General features: G+C 33.1%; 1 protein-coding gene across 1 annotated transcript in view; it reads left to right on the top strand.

Moving 5' to 3' along the window:
* Nucleotides 1-23,655, top strand: part of CADM2 (cell adhesion molecule 2) — a 266,603-nt gene that overhangs the window by 114,669 nt on the left and 128,279 nt on the right. The window lies entirely within an intron of this gene.

The raw sequence follows: 23,655 nt of genomic DNA, 5'->3' as shown, positions 1-23,655 counted from the left end.
CACAGGTGCAGCAAAATCTACAGCAAAATGAAGTATGACTACCCTCACTGGTATTAATCGCATTCAGAGGAAAGTAGTCCTTGCCAGAGTATCATTCTTGACAAGGAAGAGAAATAAAGAAAATATCCTAAGGTTAAAACTTCTAATTCTCTTCCACACGGTGACTTGATGTAAGCAGTAGTCATTTTGGCAGTCAATGAGGGTTGGGAATCAGAGAGAGCCTTGATGGACCTTACTGTATGAAAGTAATTTGGTGAATCATGAGCATGTCGTGCTATCTGTGCTTTTAACATGAGACAATGTTTTACTTCTATAGGAGATAATCTACATTTTTATAAATACAGGGGCATATCCATTATGGTCTCTTCATCAACATCATGAGTACTCACAAGTGATAGGAACAACACTAATTGGATGACTCCAATGGGCAGGGAGCAGTGCTGTTTTGTTGGCATTATTTTATCTCATGGCTCATGTTAGGACATCAGCATAAAAACCTGATGATGATTAATTACTCTCTTTAGTCACAGTTGATGGATGAGGACACTGAAGATTATAGTGGTTGAGTCACTTGGCCAAGCTCACACAACTAGCAAACGGTAGACTTGTAATCATGACATTTTTAGTAGTTAGCATGGCATTTAGAATGTAACAGGTGATGTATAAATATTTATCTACATGAAGATGAATCAACTGAGATTATAGGAAAAAGTCAAAAAAAGTAGAGCCCAGAGGATTATATTTCTGAAGTGTATTACCTCGTTTTTTTTTTAAATATTGAAAAGTTTTTGTTTGCTTTTACTATCTGTGATAAAGTTATAGTTTGTGTTTAGAATTTGTGTGTGATATAAGATTACACTAAATCCTAAAATGTTAAACCTAAAAGCTAGTCTTTTAATAGACCTCATGGGATTTTGTTTTTACTTATTTATTCAACAAGAACTTATTGGGTCAATACTATGAAACAGGCATTGTTTTGGGCACCGAGGTTACATAAGTGACCAAAAAGAATAACATTAACAAAACAAGGTAAGATTGTCTTCATGTGTCAGAATTACCACTGCCAGCAACAAACTTCAGTTCTCTTACAGCATCCATTCTAGGTGGGAATGACAGAAAAGCAAAATAAATAAAAACAACATATAGCATTCTATGTATTAAGTGCTGTGGGGAAAAAATAGAGCAGAGGTGATAAGGAGTGCAATCTGAGAAATGGGAATGGAGAGATATATATATATACATATATATACACACACATATATATACATATACATACACACATGCATATATACAATGTGTTTATATGTAAATATATATTATATGTTATATTAATTTATATTATTCTATATCATAAATATATATTTATATGTAAATATATATGTTGTTTATATTATACATGTATTTAAATGGAAAAAATATATGTATATATATATATAAAATTCAGAGCGAATAACAAGTACAAAGGCCCTGAGGTAGGAGCATATGTGCTGTTCTTGTGTTTCTGGAAACAGCAAGGATACCAGTAAGATCAGGATAGAGTGGAAAACTAGAGAGTATTTATGAGAGATCAAGGAAGTACCAGGGGGACCAGGCTTTTTTTTTCACTTTTTAATAAAAAATTTCAACCTGATTATGATTTTTAATTATCACCCACTGTCTTAATTATTCCTAGTTTACTAGTAATGGAAATTATCATAACATTTTAAACACTTTCAATTATATTAAGGTATTTTCATTAATTTTTCTCCTGTTACTGAAACAGATTCCACAACAAGCATATTTTAGAGCCCAAACTGAGATTATCTTCAAATTTCAGCGTTTATTTGCAGTGACACGTTGGAACAATTACTGAAACTTCTTGAGCTTCAATTATAAATTAGGAAATTAGGTTCTTCAAGGATCAAGCTAGACAATATTTTTATGGCATTTAATGAGCTTTCTATAAATGCCAGTTGCCTTAGTTAGTTCAGGCTGCTGTAACAAATATACCCATAGACTGGGTGGTAATATAAGCAAAAGTTTATTTCTCAGTTTTGGAGGCTGGAAATCCAAGATCAAGGAGCAGGTAAGGGGCCTTGTCGTGGTTCATAGATGTTTGTCTTCTCTCTGTGTCTGCACATGGCAGACGGAGCTAAGGAGCTCTCTGGATTTTTGTTGTTGTTGTTGTTGTTTTTGGTAAGGTCACTAAGCCCGGTCATAACCTTCCAACCACCCCCACCTCCTAATCGTCACATTGGGGATTAGGTTTCAACATATGAATTTTGGAGGGACATAAACATTCAGCCTATAGTACCTTCCGTTTTCTAGTCTTATTTCATCAATAGGTCTCTAAATATATGGAAGATTATGGGCCACATGGGTGACTCGGTTAAGCGTCTGACTTCAGCTCAGGTCATGATCTCACGGTCCGTGAGTTCAAGCCCGCGTCAGGCTCTGTGCTGACAGCTCGGAGCCTGGAGCCTGCTTCGGATTCCGTGTCTCCCTCTCTCTCTGACCTTTCCCCATTCATGCTCTGTCTCTCTTTGTCTCAAAAATAAATAAACGTTAAAAAAATTAAACTTGTGGAAGATTATATAATTTGCTATGTCGAAAGGACCCAGGTTATCAGCATCTTGATTTAAACTTTTTTTCATTTTTATATAAACCAAAGTAAGAATTTAAAAATAATATTTGATTACTAGTTTAAGTATAATTTTTAACATAAAATAAAATAATAAAAAGTCATAAAAATATGAAAGTTCATCAGTCCAAGATTAATCACTGAAACCCACCAATAGTGAAGCAACATCAGATATACTTAGTTTGCCATGGCGAAGAAGGTCATACCAGGTGAATCTCTGGGTGCTGGTAAAAAACAGTATGAACAGGCTTGTTAGAGGATTTGGGTTTGTCCTGAATATTCTAAAGAGGGTTCTGGATTGAATGCTGTCAAGATTGGGGACACATTGTGGATGTATATGTTGATACCTTTTACCTGGAAAGCAGACATTAAAGCAGAACTAGATTTGCTGTTATAAAGATGCAGCAGTTAATTTTTTTGTGGTTGCTGAGTGTCCTGGCCTCTGTCTTATTTCAGACTTGAAATGGAATAGACTTGCCTTTGTCTTCTTATACCCCATAGTCACAGAGCAGCTCTAGCTGATTATTGTTTAGATTCTAGAAAATTGTTTATGTTTGTTGAGAATATTTCAGGCTAGCTGTCAGATGCCAGTTGTTAGCTGCCAAAGTCATTTTCACTTTTTTGGGAGTCTAAAATGGAGCTATTATATATATATACTTCCCAGGCATTTTTTGCTGTTCACTGTATTTCAATGTGCATTATTAAGCGAACTTCATGGAGGAAGGCAATTGAATTCCCTCATTTTTTAGAACATTTTACATGAAAAATGTTACACTTGCTGCCCAATTAAAAATAGCAACTCATTTTATCATGGTTTAATATGTAAGTGGCTGAAGGCAGAGACCGTATCTATTTAAATTATATATTTTAGCATCTAGCACACCACCATTCAAGTATGTGAAGGTAATTAAAACTAACTGATGATAACGCTGAATGTTCCTTTAGGGATGCAGAACATTCCCCAGAGATGAAACAAGGAGTGGAGAGCAGACGGGGCATTTAGCAATAGTTTGCATTTAAATTAGAGTACATTGAGCTAATTGGGTGTGGTCTTCATGGCTCTGAGTAGGTACACATGTGCAATATGTGATGTAAGCAGGGGAAAATAGAAAGAATTGGAAAAGGAAGAAGGTGGTTAGCCTAGAATTTGTGGAACATAAATTTAGAATTTCCACATTGTTATACAATGGTCCTATCATGAATAACCACAAAGATTGGCTCAAATGGAGTCCTAGAGTAAAAGAGCTGCCACTGTTTCTGGGGTGAGTGACCAGAGTAAAAGTATATCCTACAATAATGGAAAGCTGAGACTATGCATGAAATTAAAATCCTGTGAAAAGGCAGGTTTGATAAGAAATTAGAAAGGAGAGGAGAGCCTGGGTGGCTCCAGCTTCAACTCTGATCATGATCGCATGGTTCACCAGTTTGAGTCCTACATCTGGCTCTGTGCTGACAGCTGAGCCTGGAGCCTGCTTCAGATTCTGTCTCCCTCTCTCTGCCCCTCCCCTGCTCATGCACTGTTTCTGTCTCTCTCTCAAAAAAAAAAAACATTAAAAAATAATTTTAAAAATCGGGAGAGTTAAACACATAGTTGCAAGAGCAAAAAATAGATAATAGGAGGAATTGTATTCCTAGGGCTATGTTTTAATTCCATAACCCAGTGATTCGCAAGTTAGAAGGACTCAGCCTATAAAGTATGTCACAGCAACATTCATTTCTTTATAAAATATTAATCCTAAATTTTAATGCCACTATGAAGGAAGATAGTTTCTTTAAACATAAAATTTAAGAAACTGTAGACTTTCACTGTGAACCACAAACGCCTGCAAATTTCACACAACAGATAACAGCGTACTTTGTACCTGAGCTGTGGAAAAGCGACTCTCTTTTTTTACAGATGGAAATTCTAAATCATTTTTCTATTTTTATGCAGATCTTGGAAAACAATAACTTTTTATTTGTCTGATTTAATTTTTAGAAGAGCAGATTGTATAAGTCAGATTTTATTTAATTCTCAATAAGAATAATGTATCTTCACGAACAGAATGAAATATGCACAAAACACAGAAAAGAAGAAAATAACTGAACATTCATTTTCTGTATGTGACACTGACGAAATTTCATAAAAAGGCAGCTGTTATTGAAAAGGAGAAAAATAAGAGACAGATTAGTAAAGTATTTCAGAATTGTGAATGCTCTGAGAAAGCATTTTAGTACTGTGGCATTGAACTGCCCATATGGATAAATAAGAACCCAAATTTTAAGTCTCTTGTGTGTATGTATATGCATTAAGTGAAATATATATATATATATATATATACATATACACACATACACACACAACATATTATAAATAATTCATCAAATTATGAAACATTATGCTATCATTAATATTTGTTTACTGGTTCCCATTTGGTAACAGTGCCATTCTTTACCTATAAGTAACTGTTTACACATGCACATCATAAACAAGTTTTAAAACAATACATAGTTAAAATAGTTCACAGAAGAAAATCTAGTGTGAGCCTAAACAAAATCAGTGTAAGCAACCATATAAAAACCCATACATGCTTAGTGTAAGCAACCAAAAAAGAAAAAGAAAAAGAACAGAAGGAAGGAAGGAGGAAAGGGAGGAAGAAAAGTAGGAGGGAAGGAGAGAGGAATGGAGGGAGTGAGGGAAGGAGGAAGGAGGAAGGAAGGCAGGAAGGCAGGAAGGAAGAAGGAAGGAAGGAAAGAAGGAAGGAGGGAAGGAAAGATAGATGGAGGCTGCAGTTTTAAAATTGTGTATTTAAGTGAGATCAGTTAGGGAGCACCTGGCTGACTCAGTTGGTAGAGCATGTGACTCAATCTTAGGGTCATGAGTTCAAGCCCCATATTGGGCATAGAATATACTTAAAATAATTTTTTAAAAGAAATATATATATACATATATATATTCTAATGAGATCAGTTAGGTTAATGACTGAAAATAAATGCATTATATATCTTTAAATAACAGAAAAAGATCTGGATTTGTTTGTTGCTATAATAGTATTTTTATAGGAACTAAATGGTCAATTTATAGGCCTAACCTTTAACTTCTTGAAGCTTTTAATTTCCATTCTAGTTAACATGCAAATGAACTATTAATCAATTTTTCCCTTAAAATCTTGTTAAAAAACATATTGCTTAAGAAATTCCTTTTTTTTCTCTTTTAAACAGAATTACTTTATCCCTAGATGAACTAAATTCTTGACTGTACATTATTTGCTACTTTTCTGAACTGTCTAATGTAAATGATCAGTTCTCTCTTTAGCTCTACTTATTCTAATTTAAAAAATTAAGATTTGGGGGCACCTGGGTGGCTCAGGCAATTAAGATTCCTAAGCTTCTGACTTCAACTCAGGTCATGATGTCACCGTTTGTGGGTTTGAGCCCCACATCAGGCTCTCTGCTGTCAGCACAGAGCCCACTTCTGATCCTCTGTCTCCCTCTCTCTCTTTGCCCCTTACACACTCGAGCTCTCTCTTTCAATCTCTCAAAAATAAATAAATAAATAAATAAATAAATAAATAAATAAACAAACAAACAAACAAACAAACATTAAAAAAATTAAGATTCTGATTATAGAAGAAATTCAATACATATGGGTTTGGGAGGTTTTAACTATTTTGTTTATATCTTCACTGTAGATATACATGATATAGAAGAGACATATTTTCAGATGCATGCAGAGATTCTTCATTAAACATAGTTTTTTTTTCATGTTTACTTATTTTTGTGAGAGAGAGAGAGAGAGAGAGAGAGCAAGCATAAGCAGGGAGGGGCAGAGAGAGAGAGGGAGACACAGAATCTGAAGCAGGCTCCAGGCTCTGAGCTGTCAGCACAGAGCCCAATGCAGGGCTTGAACCCACAAACTGCAAGATCATGACCTGACCCGAAGTCAGCCGCTTAACCAACTGAGCCACTCAGGCACCCCATTAAATGTAGTTTTTGATTGTTCTTTTTCACTTATAAAAAAATTAAGTTCTCACCTACTCAATCCTCTCTCACCTCTCTAGCCCACGTCAATGTCTTGTTAATTGTCCTGTGTTAGTTCTATCAACTATCCTTCCACCACTTGCCTGTTTATTTCAGAAAGCACTGAATTAAATGTTTCAGGCTATCTAGGTTTATTAGACAGAAAGGTGGGTGCTACAATAAGAATTTCAAAATAAAATATCTCACTCAGTTGGCGTCTCATTTGTGAAATGCTGATTATTTAATTACCTTGTTATCACAAATTATCTGTCCAGAGGCGCAGAATGTAAACGGAGTCAGTAAAGGTGAAATGAGAAGTTTCTGGAGGTTAAATTTTCAAAAATTAAAATAAATTGTTACTTGATTAACAAAACACCACTTTTATGCCTGAGGATACTTTGGAAGGATTTTTAAGTTTCAAAATATTTCACAAAGTTCATGAAATGAATAGATTTTAGAATCACAAAGTAATCTATCATGCTTAGCAAAAAGATACATTTTTCTGCATTAATAAAGAAAGGTAGCCTAATCTTTAACCTGTATTTGAGATCCCAATAGTTTTTTGTTTTTTTAATTTAATTGAAGTATAATTGACATACAATAGTCGATTGGTTTCAGGTGTACATTAGACTGATTTGATATTTTTATATATTACAAAATAATCACCAGAAGTTTAGATACCATCTATCACCATGCAAAGTCATTACAGTATTATTGACTATATTCCCATATTACATCCCTGGGACATTTTTGTTTTATAACTGGGAGTTTGTATCTCTAAACCCCTTTTACCTATTTCACCCACCTCTCAGTTCTCCCCTCTGTTGGTAACCTACAGTTTTGGGTTTTTTTTCCCCTCTCTCTATGGATCTGTTTCTGTTTTGTTCATTTGTTTGTTTTGTTTTTTAGATTCCACATAAACTGAATGCATGTGGTATTTGTCTTTCTCTGTCTGACTTATTTTACTTAGCATAATACCTTGTAGGAGCATCCATGTTGTTGCAAATGGCAAGGTTTCATTCTTTTTATGTCTGAGTAATCTCTCTCTCTCTCACCATCTTTTTTCTCCATTCATCTATTAATAAACACTTAAGCTGCTTCCATATCTTAACTATTGCAAATAATGCTGCAATGCACATAAGGGTGCGCATCTCTCTCCAGATTGGTGTTTGTGTTTTCTTTAGATGGAATTGTTGGATCCTAGAGTTGTTCTTATTTTAATTTTTTTGAGGAAACTCCATTATATTTTCCATAGTGGCTGCTCCAATTTACTTTCCCACAACAGTGCATGAGGTTTCACTTTTCTCCATACTTGTTCTTTTGTGTCTTTTTGCTAATAGCCATTCTGACAGGCATGACGTGATAATCTCAGTGTGGTTTTGATTTGTATTCCCCTGATGATGAGTGATGTCAAACATCTTTTCATGTACTCCTTGGACATCTATATGTCTTCTTTGGAAAAATATATTAAAGCCCTCTGCTCATTCTTTAATGGGGTTATTTTATTTTCTTGATATTAAATTGTGTAAGTTCTTTACATATTTTTATAGTGATCCTTTATCAGATATATGATTTGAAAATATCTTCTTCCATTCAGTAGCTTGCCTTTTCATTTTGTTGATGGTTTCCTTCAGTGTGCAAAAGCTTTTCAGTTTGATGGAATCCCTTTTTTTCTTTATTTTAGCTTTTGTTGCCTTTGCCTGGGAAGAGTCATTCAAAAAAACACTGTAAAGACTAATATCAAAGAGTTTACTGACCATGCTTTCTTTTAGGGGTTTTACAGTTTAAGTCTTAAAATTGAAGTCTTTAAACCATCTTAAATTCATTTTCATATATGGTTGTCCAATAGATTTTTAACCTTTTTCAGGGAGGATACATTCATATATTTCCCATAATGATACATTATTGACATGCATCATGAAATAATTATTTATTCTTTAATTGTAAAAGAATATTTTATTTAGTCCGTGCAATATTGAATTATTATTTAATCAGCAAATATTTTAAGTGATCTGAGTGCATGGATTCAATATGTTACTATAAAGTTTCTGTTATTAATAGAAGAAAATATTTTTGTGTTATTAAATCTAAGCCAAGAGAAGTGTATATGTTTGTGAGCACAGATTCCAAATTTTAACAAATATTAATTTCATATATTAAACTAATCCAATGTATTCTCACCTGGCCTTTCTTAATCAAGCTTATTATAATGTGTATATTTACAAAATTTTTTAGAAGTTTTAACATTATTTTAAGCACACATTATTTTTTAGAAGTTTTAATTTTTTTAGAAGTTTTAAAATTATGTTAAGCTATTCAAAAATAGTTCCCAAATGATGGAATGTATAAATGGCAGAGATGACAATGTATCTTTTGCAGTTAATTTTAAGTCAATTTAACTGAGAATAAAAACTGGATAAGAAAGTGAGACAGAAAAGATTTTGATAAGTAAAACCTAATACGGAGAAAACAAGCACAAGTTATTAATATCCAATTTTTAACTTCTTTTTAAAAATTTTTTTAAATGTTTATTTATTTTTGAGAGAGAGGGAGCCAGACAAAGTGTGATCAGGGGAGGAGCAGAGAGAAGGAGACACAGAATGTGAAGCAGGCTCTGTGTGCCAGCACAGAGCCTGACATGGGGCTTGAACTCACACACCATGAGATCATGACCTAAACCAAAGTGGGACGCTTAACCAACTGAGCCACCCAGGCACCCCTCAATTTTTTTAACTTCTGATTTAATAGCATTATGTTTTAGAAGTATATTATTAAAATATAGTTTAAGGCTGATTTTTCCAAAGTGACTACATATTTTCAATTAGTGTCCTATATTTTATTAGTGTCCTAATATTTTCAAATTGTTCTAGTTCTGTTTTTTGATTGAACTGTAATACATATACACATATATACACACATATATTTCTATGAGAAAAATTTACGGTTAGAAAACTATAATCAATTGATTGATGTATTGAATTTTATTGGATTAGCCTTGAATATACTTAATATCATTACTATTTACCATCTGGGTCCAAAAGACTTTTTTTTTAATTAATAGGCTTTGTTTTTAGGAGCAGCTTTCAGTTTATAAAAAATTTGAACAAGAAGTACAAAGTTCCCATATATACCCTTATCCTACCCTCCCCCCTCACTTTTTCCCCTATTATTAACATCATACATTATATTAACAATTGATGAACAAATATTGATAGATTATTCTTTGAAAAAGTCTGTATTTTACATTAACATTCACAATTTAAGTTGTATGATTCTATAAGGTTTTGACCAGTGTATAATGTCCTACAGCCATGGTCACAATATCATACAAAATACATTCATTGCCCTAAAAACCCCTGTGCTTCACCACTTGATTGCCCCTTCCCTTTCCTCAACCCCCTGCCAACCGTGTGATCTATTAGCTAGCTGTATAGGTTTGCCTTTTCTAGGATATCATATAGTTAGAGGTATATAGCATACAGTCTTCTCAGACTGTTTTATTTCATTCGGAAACATACATATAAGGTTGCAACGTGTCTTTTTTGTTGCTTGAGAGCACATTTATTTTAATTGCTAAATAATATTCTATTGTCTGCATATACCAGGATTTGTTTATCCATTCACCTATTGAAAACAAATCTTAGTTACTTCCAAATTCTGGCAGTTATGGATAATGCTACTATAAATATCTGTGCACAGGTTTTTGTTTGAGCAGAAGTTTTCAACTTCCTTGAGTAAATGGCATTCAAATTTTAATTAGAACAAATTTTGGCAAAAGCAAATGAATTGATTACGAAAAGAAGAGGCAACATATCTTAATGCTACTAAGACTAAAACATGAAATTTTAGAAAAATCTAAACATGTTTATCTTGTACTATAAATCGTATTGTTGGATTGTGTGGCAAGACCATATTTAGCTTTGTAATAAACTGCAAACTATCTTGCAAAATGGCTGCCTAATTTGCATTCCCACCACCAATGAATGAATGTCCCTGTTCCTCCATGTCCTCACTAGCATTTGGAATGTCAGTGTTTTGGATTTAGGCCATTCTAAACAGTGGTGGTATATCATTTTAATTTGCGATTCCATAATGTCTTATGACGCTGAGCATCTTTTCATATGCTATTTTCCATTTGCATATCTTCTTGGGTGAGGTGTCTATCTAGATTTTTGCCAGGTTTTTAATTGTGTTGTTTTTCTCATTTGAGCTTTAAGTGTTAGTTCTTTGCACATTTTGGATACCAGTCACTTATCACACATATCCTTTGCAAATAGTTTCCCCCATTGTCTTTTCATTTTTTTAAAATGTCTTTCTCCAGAGCAAACATATTTAATTTAAACGAAGTTCAGCTTATCATTTTTTTCTGTCTCATGGATTATGCTCTCTGTGTTGTATCTAAAAAGTTGTCATTAAGCCTGAGGTCATCTAGATGTCTCCTATCTTATCTTTTAGAAGTTTTATAGTTTTGCACATTACCTGTAGGTCTATGACCCATTTTGAGTTAATTTTTGTGAAAGATGTAAGGTCTGTATTTGAATTCATGTTTTTGCTTGTGAATGTCAGTTGTTCTGTAATTTGTTAAAAAGACTATCATTTCTTCATTGAATTGCCTTTGTTCCTTTGTTAAAGATCTGTTGACTATACATATGTGGGGTTCTCTCTGAGCTCTCTATTCTGTTACTTGATCTATTTATTTTGCATTAATACCATACTGACTAGGTTACTATCTTGAAGTATGTAGTGTCAATCCTCAGACTTGTTTGATATCGTAATTTTATATACGATATATAAATATATAAATTATATATTTATAAATTTATAATTAAGAAGTATTATAAATTTGATTATATTATAATTACCACAAATATAATCACCAATATATTAAACTTTATTATGCTAATCCTTGATATGTCAGGAAAGAATGTAATTACCATTTACCCTCTGGGCCTAAGAGCCGTATTCTTTTTAGATTTTTAGGCTGTAAGTTATTTTTTTAACAATGTGAAAATGTAATAATAAAGGGATAATGAAAAACAACTTTGTTAGACTCTTTAATAATAATTTAAATATAGCAAACTTGAATTTCTTTTCCATATTTCCCTGGATTTGATGATATATATACCCCAAATGGGCAACAACTGTCATGTATGGTCCTGGAACACATCATATTGTAAATACCGAGTCCAGATTTAAAATGTATGTCTACCTTGTCCTATTTAATCATTGTTTCTGGTTCTTTTTTTCCCTTGAGTTGTCAGAATGAAACACTTTTAAAAACTTTGGTGGTTCCTAATTTTGTCAAAGAGAGGAAAAATATCTTTGTTCTATAATTGCAAGCATTTTTATTTTTCAATTTATAAGCACCAGCTAAATTAAAAAGTAAAATGAATTTAAATTTTATTATTACCAAATGACTTCAGCATTTATCCATTTATGAACTATATAAGTTCTAATGCACAGAAAGCATAAAAATGAAAAAACATTGTCATATTTTCTTTTTAGCAAAATCTAGTTGCAAAATATTGTGTGATAAAGACCTTTCCTTTGTTTCCTTAGAAACAGATTGTTTACTTATTGATTTTTGAGCTTAATAAAATTCTTCTAGTATTTCATAAGTGAAGACTTCTGTTTCACCATCATTATATTCTTGAGTCCTACTGTTTTCTCTCTGCATTTATCATCTGATCTATCTAATAATTTTAAGATCTCTTTCTCTGTCAATTTTCTTCTCTTGCTATTCTGAGCAGGAAATGAAAGATTCAGAATTCTCAAATGATCATGAAAGCTAACAAAACAACCAACAAACAAGCAAACAAAACTAGAGTGATGTTTTTTATTTCCAGACTTCTTTTCTGCTACCATGAAAAAAATACAAAATCTGACCAACCCTATACATGAATGGGGATCAGGCAACAGTGATGATTTACATCACCCTCGCTTAATCCTTCCATACCAGCACTGTTTAATATAGTTTCATGTCATGATGGAAATGTTCTTATTGTCCCAAAATAGTAAGTAGTCAGTAACTAGCTACATGTGGCTACTAAGCACTTGAAATGTAGATCTTGTGACTAACGAAGCGTGGCTTAAATTTTATTTAATTTTAATTAATTTACATTGAAATTTACATAGTCACATGCCACTAGTTGTTACTATATTGGACACCATCACTCTAGATGATTTCATCATACTTCCATTTTCGTATTATGTCATTCCATTTAGTATAGTTGGGGATAATTGATGAGTTATGGTCGAGTTAATGGTGAAGTAATTCATAAAATGCTAAAGTAGCAAGATTTTTCATACTATAGAAAATATAACACCCATATAATTTCATAATGTTATCTTAGATTTACAAAAGAGTCCAGTGGTTTCATATCGTAATTGAAAAGTAAATTTTGAAAAGTAGATTTTCTCTTTGTTTTTAGGAGGACCTCTATAAAAGGGTACAAATCATGAAATGCAGTCTCTAAAAATAGAACTGTTTCATATAGAAGCTCAACAACTAAACTTGGGGCCATTGAACTCTAATAATATGCTAAGGGTTAACCTTCCCTATCTTTTTAGGAAAATTTTTATTTATATTATTAAGAACAAGGCTAGTGATTTTAGTAATTATTAGAGAGTTGCAGGAAGTTTTATTGTGCCCTCAAAATGCCTTTCGGTTTTCTTTGTGATGACTATGATTTTAGAATTTGCTATTTAATTTTTGGTTTAAGTGTAGAATGATCACCTTGGAGCTTGTTAGTGAGTAGTGATCACAAGTCCATCTGTTCTTTGAGGTGGTAGGTAAGATGTGCCATATAGGGATAGGCCATGCTTTTACAAAACTACAATGTCTGGTGTCCAAATACAGGTTAACAACCACGGCAGTGATATAGAAGCTTTTAAAGAAAATATATTTGGAAAACAGTGCGACCTTGAAAATCAATACTGCATTTTTAAAGGTTCTAGTTCTGAAGTCAGATAAGGCTAGTTTGGAATTCAAGTTTCCTTAAGTGACTTTATGCTAAACCTAATTTCCTCATTTGAAAAATGCACCTACTTCATATTTTTTGCAAGGATTAAATCAAGTAATGTTTTATAAGTGCTGGGTTTTTCATTATTAGTATTAGTATTAGGAAAGTAACATACCTTATGTATGCAAACAATTTTAGGAAATACTTTCTATGAGGTCTATACATTGTGAAAGGAAATGCAAAAGCTTGAGAATACAAACAGAAAACCTATGAAATAAGTAAAATATATATATATATATATATATATATATAGAGAGAGAGAGAGAGAGAGAGAGAGAGAGAGAGAGAGAGAATTTGCTTTGTAATTTTGCCCAGGACATACACTATTTACCAAAATTGAAAAAAAAAATCAATCTTAAATTTGGTGATTATGGGAAGTGAAATAAGTCAGACTGAAAACGATAAATGCCATATGATTTCATTCGTATGTAATATCTGAAAAACAAAGCAAATGAATAAACAAACAAAAAGTAGAATCAGACCTTTAAATACAAAGAATGAATCGATGGCTGCCAGAGGGAAAGGATGGAGGGGTGGGCAAAATGGGTGAAGGGGAGTGGGGGGCACAGGCTTCCGGTTATGGAGTGAATAAGTCCTGAGAATAAAAGGCACAACACTGGGAATCTAGTAAATGATACTATATTAGCATTGTATGGTGACAGATGGTAGCTACACTTGTGGTAAGTATAACATAGAGATGTTGAATCACTATGTTGTACACCTGAAACAAATAGAATACATATACTCAATTAAAAAAAGATTAAAAATTTGATGATATTAGGAAAAAAAAACCCCTACAATGCTGCTGTCAGCATCCTTTAGAGATAACGTATCCTACACTTTATATTATTTCTAGATGGCTCACATACAACGTCATACACAGCCCACGTCTTCTCTACAACAACCCTTTGTTCAACTGTTTTGAATTTCCTTCTATTCTTTACCTCTAGAAAAATGCCAGTTCAAATACTATGTAATCTTTGAACTATTTTAAGTGCCACTTCTCTGGGTAACTTTCTTTGTTTCTGATAAATACGTATAAGCCCTTCCTTCCTAACACCTATAATTCTTCATCAAATGCTGTGTTGCTTTCAATTTTAAATTTTGCATGATTTGGAACTGTACATGATATCTTATTTGAATAAATTACTATGGGTTACTATATTTGTGGATCTATAGTGCTTGAAAAGTGGTAGCAGTGGGTCTTCTACACACACTAATTTGTATACATTTGTTGAATACATTAAATATTGTCACAAAAATAATTTTTCACTAGAATTAAAAGGAATTTCATAGACTGTTGAAGGAAAAAGTACCTGATAGTTTTGAGCATTCTTTTCATAATGTTGTGAGTTAAAAGGAAAGTGAGGGCCTGAGTTTTACTATAAAATTACAAACAGGAAAAATAAATTGGACGTCTGAGAAAAAGTCATTCTTACACAGAAGAAATAGATAGCAGATAATGCTGCAGCTGAAATGGTTGGTGTATCCACACATACACCTTGAGGTGGACCTTGAGGTGTAGCCTGAGTTTGATTTTCAGCTTTTCATTTCAGGAGAGTATTTTAACAGCCTTCCTCAGGGTATTCAGCACTTCTTTCATTTCAGAAGTAGAGATTTGAGAAAAGACCACACATCCCATAGAAATGTATGTGGTTTCACAGTTCTCTGGTGGTTCCTAATCTGTTGTAACGAGGAAGAGCTATATAGGTAATGAATAGGATGAATGTAAATGTCTTACAGAAGGGCACTACTATGCACTATCTTGGGCCAGGCAAACCTTTCTGGTGGAGGGGCTGTCTTGTGCATTGAAGGATATTTAGCAACCTTCCCGGGCTCTGTCTATGCAATGTTAGTAGGATCCCTTCTACATCTCACCAACACTGTAAGGAGCAAAAATGTCTCTAGATGGTGCCAAATGTCCTGGGGAGGGGAGGGCAAAATTGCCTCTAATTGAGAACCACTATTTTAGAGAAAACTCCAAAGCGGCTTCACAAAGGTGAATCGGTGCCTAATTTTCTTTAGTATTTATGTAATTACTGAGAGATACGTATAAGGTTGCTAATTAAATTATTTTGTTCAGAAACCTTTATATAATAACATTGCTATAAGGCAAAGAATCACAACTCTTTCATCTACAAAATGCTTAAAAATTTCTCAATTGTCCTTGATAGAAATTTGCTGTAGGAATTATTCTGTATTATTTACAGAGAAGAGAAACACCTTATTGAGAAGGGTATGTCAACTATATGGTCACCTAATCTTTGTGAAGGATATATCATAATAATTAATAAGGAAATGTATATCTTTGTTTTTTAAACATTTTCCCAGTTTTATTAATATATAATTTTTATATATAATTGATATATAATACTATAACACTGTATTCATTTAAGGTATACAACATAATTATTCAGGAGATATATATATATATATATATATATATAGTTAACATCTATCACTTCACATAGTTACAATTATTTTTCTTGTGATGAGAACTTTTAAGGTCTGTTTTCTTAGCAATTTTCAAATATGCATACGGTATGGTTAACTATAGGCATCATGCTATACATTACATTCTCAGAATTATATATCTTATAACTGGAAATTTGTACCTTTTAACCACCTCACTCAAAAGAATATTTTCATCTGTCAAAGAGGAAAATGATGTGAAAGGGAGATTTAAGATGGTTATAAAAGAAGAGACAGAGACAGAAACGGAGACAGAGAGAGAAGAGAGACAAATAGGCAGACTGATAGTCTATGTGGTTTATACCTAGAATTTAGTAACAGTGCCAGATAGGTTTTATAATTTGAAGATCATACAGAGTCAAAGCAAATGTTTTTCCAGTTTCCAATTAAGCCAGATGAAGAAAAAGGTGATTTTGGAGAACAATAGAAGACGCAAAATTACTACAAAAAGCACCAATTCCCATTCTAAGAGGGAACAGGAAACACAAATTTATTGAGGTGTGGTTAAGATCAAGGGAACAAGATTCAAACTGTCTAAGTGATTTCCGATTGTGTAACTGGGGTGAGTGACTCCTCTGAGCCTTAGTTTCATGTTCTGTACAGTAAGTCAACCAAGGTCTACCTTGCATGCTGTATGAAAGAGTTCAATGAGACAACACATATAGAACATTTACAATGATAACTTTTACCAAGTATTTGATCAATGTTAATTTTATTAGAAGATTGCTGTGACACATAAATTTGATTTTATAACACACTAGTGGTCCTAACCAGTAGTTGGAAAATATAAAAATCTGCTTTTCGTTTATTCAATAAATATTTAATTAAAGGCCAGGAGTTATTTTAGGGCCAAAGATAAACCAGTGAACAAGACAGACATAATCTCTGCTCTGAAGAACTTGCTTTTCTAAGAATGTAATAAGCACTCAGCAGCACTACTTATGAAAACTAACACTAGAGCTTTGCATGTTACAGTGTGAATGTTATAATGTATAATGTTATAATGTTACAATTGTGGTGAAACAATGGATATGAATGGTAATAGTACAATTCCTTATGTGTTTTAGGAACTATATAAATGTTTAATTATTTGGGGCTACTCATAGGAAATAACTTTTGTGAACACATAAAATGATCAAGATAATATTTTGCTTTTAACCAAGGATCCACATAATGCCATGGGCAATGCAAATGACTGTTGCTTAAGTTATAAACCATCTTTGTTCACTCAATATATTATACTGTATGGAATGATACACTATATAGCTAATGATATATTAGTAAGCTAATGTTAGATGTTCCCTTATGATTGATTGTTTCCCTTATTTAGCAATTTTTCATCATGCAGAACAGGCTGATGTTATTTTATCTAACCTTAAATTTCTGTTGTATTTCTTTGATTACAGAAGAGGTAAGGTGTTTCTTTCCTTTCTTTTTTTTTATTGGTAAAACATTTGATTTAAAACTTTTTATTCACCTACAAAACCCTTAGTGATGGATAAATGTTGAACGACTGACACTAAATACTTTAAGAGCTTGTGCTTTCAAGAGTGTCCATTAGGTGGTTTAATGGTAGCTTCATCACAGATCTTTTCTCTTTTCTAAAATCTTTGTTAAGGGTATAGAAAATCCATTTCACTGGATCAATATCTTTACTTTGATTCAAATCCTGAGCTGTTCAAGGAAAACAGGAGGTGTCCTTCCTTCCCAAGTTCATAAAGCTTTTAACATTTTGAATAAAAATGATAATTGTGCATTAATCTATCTCTTGATAGTAATTGTGCTTGTTTCTAAATGAAACCCAGAATTTTTCAGATAAGTACAAGAAATAATGCTTCAGAATAAAGTGTGTTTTCTTTCCACATTTTAGTAATTTTAAAAATAGATTTTAAAGAGTGATATTGTTCCTACAAAAGCCTTGGAAAGGAAACATTGGGCTTTTTAAATATCTGCATTTTTTGCTTGTTTGCTAGTACTGAAAATTATTTTTGGATGAATGAATATATCCCTATTTTCTCTATTCTTCTGCAAAACTTTCTCATTTGCTTGCATTTTGAGAAAAATGAGAAGCAACTCATCAACACTTAAAGAACCCTTACAACATTTCAGGCATTTTGTTAGGATCTCAGACCATACAATTAAATAGGTTAAGACCTTGGATCTTGAAGGCTAAAAATGTGTTGAATGAAGCAGCCATGTTAAAAAAAAATTTGTATTTTACTATGTGCAGTGTTTTATATTAACAGTATACATTCTGTATTATGAAATAATTTAAACCAAATTATTTTCTGTTCTTTGCCATTTGTATGTGCTTATTATATATTATGTATGTGTATTATCTATTATATATGTTTATATGCTATAAGCATTATATATTAATCATAAACATTATATATTAATCATAAACACTTTATGTTAATATCATAAACATTATATATCATTCTATACGTACATTTATGTTCAATGAGTGTGGTGTTGTTAGAGTTGACTTACTTGAAGACATTTTAAAACAGACATAGAAGTCGTTATTTTCAAAACAAAGAGTGTCACGTATAAGACAAAGCTAAGATAAATTCATAGCAGTAATAATGCATTTTACTGACCTCCTTATTTACTATCATTAATTGGTACAATACAATGTATTATGTTAGTAATGTAAAAACAATACAGTAGATATCCCCAAACTACTAAAGAAAAATGCCATTCTGTTTTGTGAAGATGTGAAACAGGATGAAATGCAATTCATATTCCGTGTAGGAATAGATTATTTCTGAAGCAAGCCTGGAATTACTATTTAAGTAAACTTCAGTTAAAAAAAATACTATCAATCCTGAGGTGCCTGGGTGGCACAGTTAGTTAAGCGTCCGACTTCAGCCAGGTCACGATCTTGCGGTCCGTGAGTTCAAGGCCCGCGTCGGGCTCTGGGCTGATGGCTGAGAGCCTGGAGCCTGTTTCCGATTCTGTGTCTCCCTCTCTCTCTGCCCCTCCCCCGTTCATGCTCTGTCTCTCTCTGTCCCCCCAAAAAATAAATAAACATTGAAAAAAAAATACTATCAATCCTGAGGTGCCTGGGTGGCACAGTCAGTTAAACTTTAGACTCTTGATTTTGGCTCTGATCATGATCTCATGGTTCGTGAGTTCAAACCCAGTGTCCGGCTTGGGATTCTCTCTCTCCTTCTCTCTCTCTCAAAATTAAATAAATAAATAAACTTTTAAAAAATATTCCCAATTTTTTGAAAGTAGAAAATCTACAAATAAGAAATATGAACAGAAAAAGAAAGTTGAAAACTATTAACAGATGACTTGGCAAAGGCATGCAATAAAAGGTGTGGACTGTATGGTATTTACTTTCTCATTCCTATTTATACCTTGGTTGGTAAAAAGATTAATGGGCTAATACATGCATAAATTTAAGATTATTTTAAAAATCATTATCTTATTATTTGTCGTGCATTGTGACACTTTTTAGAAGTGACACTTTCTCCATTTGTTTTGATATATAACAAAATAAATAGTAGAGAAAAATATGTTAACCTGTTGTTTTCAATTATTAAAATATATATTTTGAAGAAATCCTGGAGACTGAAGATTCTTAAATTTAACTCACTTTTTTAAATGACTATAACTTTTGGTTTGTCTTTTTATTGGCTAAGATAACTGAATAAGTATCGGAGTTCTATACCAATTTAAAGACATTTTTATAGAATATTATTGATATTTCACTAAAATAATTTTAACCTAGCAGTGCTTGATCAACTCCCTTATGGATACAACAAAGTGATTGATGAAAATAAAATAGTGGTAATGACGGATATCTTTATAATTAAGTAAAAACCTGTTAAAGCACAAATTACTTTTTGTTATTAAAAAAATTCTTTGGGGTACCTGGGTGGCTCAGTAGGTTAGGCATCCAATTTTGGCTCAGGTCATGATCTCACAGTTTGTGAATTAGAGCCCTGCATCTAGCCCTCCTAACAGCTCAGAGCCTGGAGCCTGCCTCAGATTCTATGTGTCCCTCTTTCTGTGTCCCTCCCCAACTAAACTCTATCTCCCTCTCTCTCAAAAATAAATAAACATTGAAAAAATTTTAATAAAAAAATTCTTTGAGAAAGAGTCAAGTTTGGGGTAATAATCACATTACTGTTGTATTTGATATGGTAAAAAATGTAATTTTGTGTATATTGTTAAAATGGACTATTTAAAGAGAAATGCTGACTTATGTGGAAACATAACCTAGAATTTTGGCTGATTGAATAAATTTCTTCACAAATGAGTGATACCCCTGCCAAAATCATAGAGGAGAGAAACTAGTTTATTTATGAGATATTTGCATTAAAAAACAAATTGTCATTTTTATAATCATGAAAAGTTGTTATCTAATGTTATCTAACAGAAGATTTATACAAGGACGAGAGTCAGCAACAGAAATTTAATTAAATTAAACATGAGCTAAGAGTATAAGTCTATCTAAGGTTTATAACATGAATATTTAAGATTAATTTTACATACAACAGACCACAACAAAATTTGAATTAAGCACTTTTTAATATTTTAAAATTAATATACCAAACCAATAAGAAAGCATAACAAAATCTTTAGTGTATTCATTCATTTAAGAATTTATTTATCAAGCACAGATTTTCAAGTATTGTGTGAGATACTGAGGAAATAGCAGTGGCTGTTTTAAAATTACATAAACGTGAAAAAGAGAACATGTAGAAGAGGTATCTTTTCTATCACACTTGAGGATAATGAATGAATGCCCTTAGCAAATGATATTTGAGTTGAGATTTAAAAGAGTTAAATAAGCTCCCCAGAATGGAGTATTCCAAACACTTTGTATAAAAGCAGGATGAAACACATTTATTGAAGGACCTGAAAGGAAGTGTAATTATCTGGAATTCAAAGAATGGAAAAGTGTGTTGGAAGGCAAGGGAGTCAAGAAGTGTACAGATCACATGAAACTGAAAGGCTATCTTAATAATTGTGCTTTTAATCTTAAGAGCAAAGATTAACCATGCAGAAAACTGATGGTATCAGATTTATGTTTTGAGAAGACAACTTTATTAAGTTCTAAGAGTTAGATTTAGGGGGACAACAATTAACACGAGAGAGACCATTCACTATTGTGGTAAACTAGATAAAAGTCGTAGTCGTACAGCTATAAAAAAGAACTGAATCGATGTGAAAACTATTCAGGAGGTCAATCAACCAGACCTGATGAACTGATTGATGATAGAAATACAAGGTAACAGGAGGTGTCTGGTGTAAGTAGCTGGGTGGAGGCTGGTAGTATCTATAGAGCTAGAGGTTGCCGGATGAAGAACAGGGAGGTAAGGGTTGGAGACCTTGAGCTCAGTTAGGACATAGTAAAGGCACCATGTCTTTTAGACATTCAAGTGGACACGTCCGATAGGTGCTGCATATACATACGTGTGGTTTGAGGTAGAGAGCTGCCCTAGGATGTAAACCTGAGAATGATTGGTGAGTAGATAGAAACCGAAGTGATGGCTGTGGCTGAAAGGACCCAACCAGAATTACCAGAGAACAAATCATGATCTTGGTGATCTCAGTATTTAGAGGCTAAATTCCAAAAGACAACTCAACAGAATTTGAGGGGCAATAGCCAGAGATTTAAGAGTCGAATCAGAAACATGGAGTGACAGGCTATAGAGAGGGGGGTATTCTTAAACCTAGCAAAGATCATTCTTAGGCATAGAGACTAATCAACATTTTCAGTAAGGTAACTCTGAAGTAAAATAGAAGAGCATTGTGTTATATCCCTCGATTTTGGTTACTTCAGAGGTTATTTGGTGGTCTTACCTTTTGAAAGTTCCACAGAAATGCATGCAAAACATATTATGTGCTTCAGCATTTTCTTATGCTTAAAATTCTGTATTTTGGATATGAAAGGAATCCTGAATCTTGCTTCAGGGAATAATTTGCTATACAAAGTCTCACCTCTAATAAACTACTTATACAAAACCAGCAGAGCTAAGAGAAATCAGACCATATTCTGTTTTCTTCTAGTCTAACAGTTACCCACTGCTATGCATTTTACCTTGCTGACACAGATTGCCTGTGGCGACCTGCCCATATCCCTTTTGCATCACCATTTCTGGGCACTGAGCAGACCAGGAGTGCCAGGGAAATGATAGTCTTCACTTCCTCCAGAGTAATCCTCAACCAAACACTAATGAAAATCGGTAAATATTCCCTAAATACTGCTCTCCCTTGCTCATTGAACACGGTAACTCTGAGGCATTCCCTACATTGTCCCTCAGAGATCCATAGCAGAATTGAATCCCAGTTGCCCACTGTGTAATCTGCTCAAGAGCACACTATTTACTTCCTTCTCTTCCTGTCTCACTTTCTTGTCCTTCCTAATACCACGTCCATAAAAGTCATGTCTCAGGGTCTGTTTGTTAGGTTTCAGTATTTGTCAGGGTTCTCCAGAGAAACAAAACTAATAAAATGTATACATAGAGAAAGAGATTTATTATAAGGGATTGGCTCACACAGTTAGGGAGGCTGCAAATCCCAACACCTGCAGGCTGAATGGCCAAGGTTGAGACCCAGAAGAGCTGATGATTTAGTTTGAATCTGGGTCCAAAATGCTGATAAATTAGGAGAGCTGGTGTTGTTGAGTCTGAAGACCAATTGGTTCAAGACCCAAGAAGAGCAAATGTTTCACTTTGAGTCCAAAACAGGAAAAAAGTCAATCTTCTAGTTTGAAGGCCCTCAGACAGAAAGAATTCTCTCTTATTTGGGGAGGATCATTTTTTTTGTTTTATCCAGGCATTCAACTCATCTGACAAGGCCCACCCTCATTAGTGAGTGCAATCAGCTTTACTCAGTCTGCTTATTTAAATGTTGATCTCTTACCAAAGTACTCTCACTGAAATGCCCAGAATAATGTTTGGGCAAGTATCTGCATACCCCTTGGTGCAGGCAAGTTGACACATAAAATTAAGCATCACAGACACCCAAGTTAATGCGACTCTCTTTCCTAAAATCACATTTTTCTGAAATTTCTTCTCCTACTTCTTTCTCTGGAATGAAGCTTGTTTTTATTTGTCAGGATGAAATTACATTTTGCTTTTTATACATGTCAAATTTCAAAAGACAATAGACCTCATTTTCCAGAATCATTCTGGCTCACATTTGTTACCCTGTATAATTGTTAACATTTTGCCTTCCCTTTTTAAAATGTTTTGCTTTGAGGAAATATTACACAGTCATTATAGTCAATAACTGATTCCATAAATGTGATGGTGATAATCGAAAAATTACCAAAGTGTAATTTAATCCTTTATTAAATTTTTCTCCCCTACCGGCTAAAGGTATGATGAATATGTGTCATAGTTCTTCAAATTGTTTTTTTTTCTGGATTATTTCACATTGAAATTATCTACCCTAATATATATGCAATGCTTATGTGCAACCAGGATATTATTGTTGATTATCATGAGTATATTATCTCGTTGAAAGGACTGAAAAAGAATGTATTTAAAACATATAAATAATTTATAAGTATGATAT

The sequence above is a fragment of the Prionailurus viverrinus genome, chromosome C2 (assembly GCF_022837055.1).
Source record: "Prionailurus viverrinus isolate Anna chromosome C2, UM_Priviv_1.0, whole genome shotgun sequence".
Classification (NCBI taxonomy): Eukaryota; Metazoa; Chordata; class Mammalia; order Carnivora; family Felidae; genus Prionailurus; species Prionailurus viverrinus.
The sequence above is the reverse complement of the archived record's forward strand: the minus strand, read 5'-3'. Positions and strand labels throughout refer to the sequence as shown.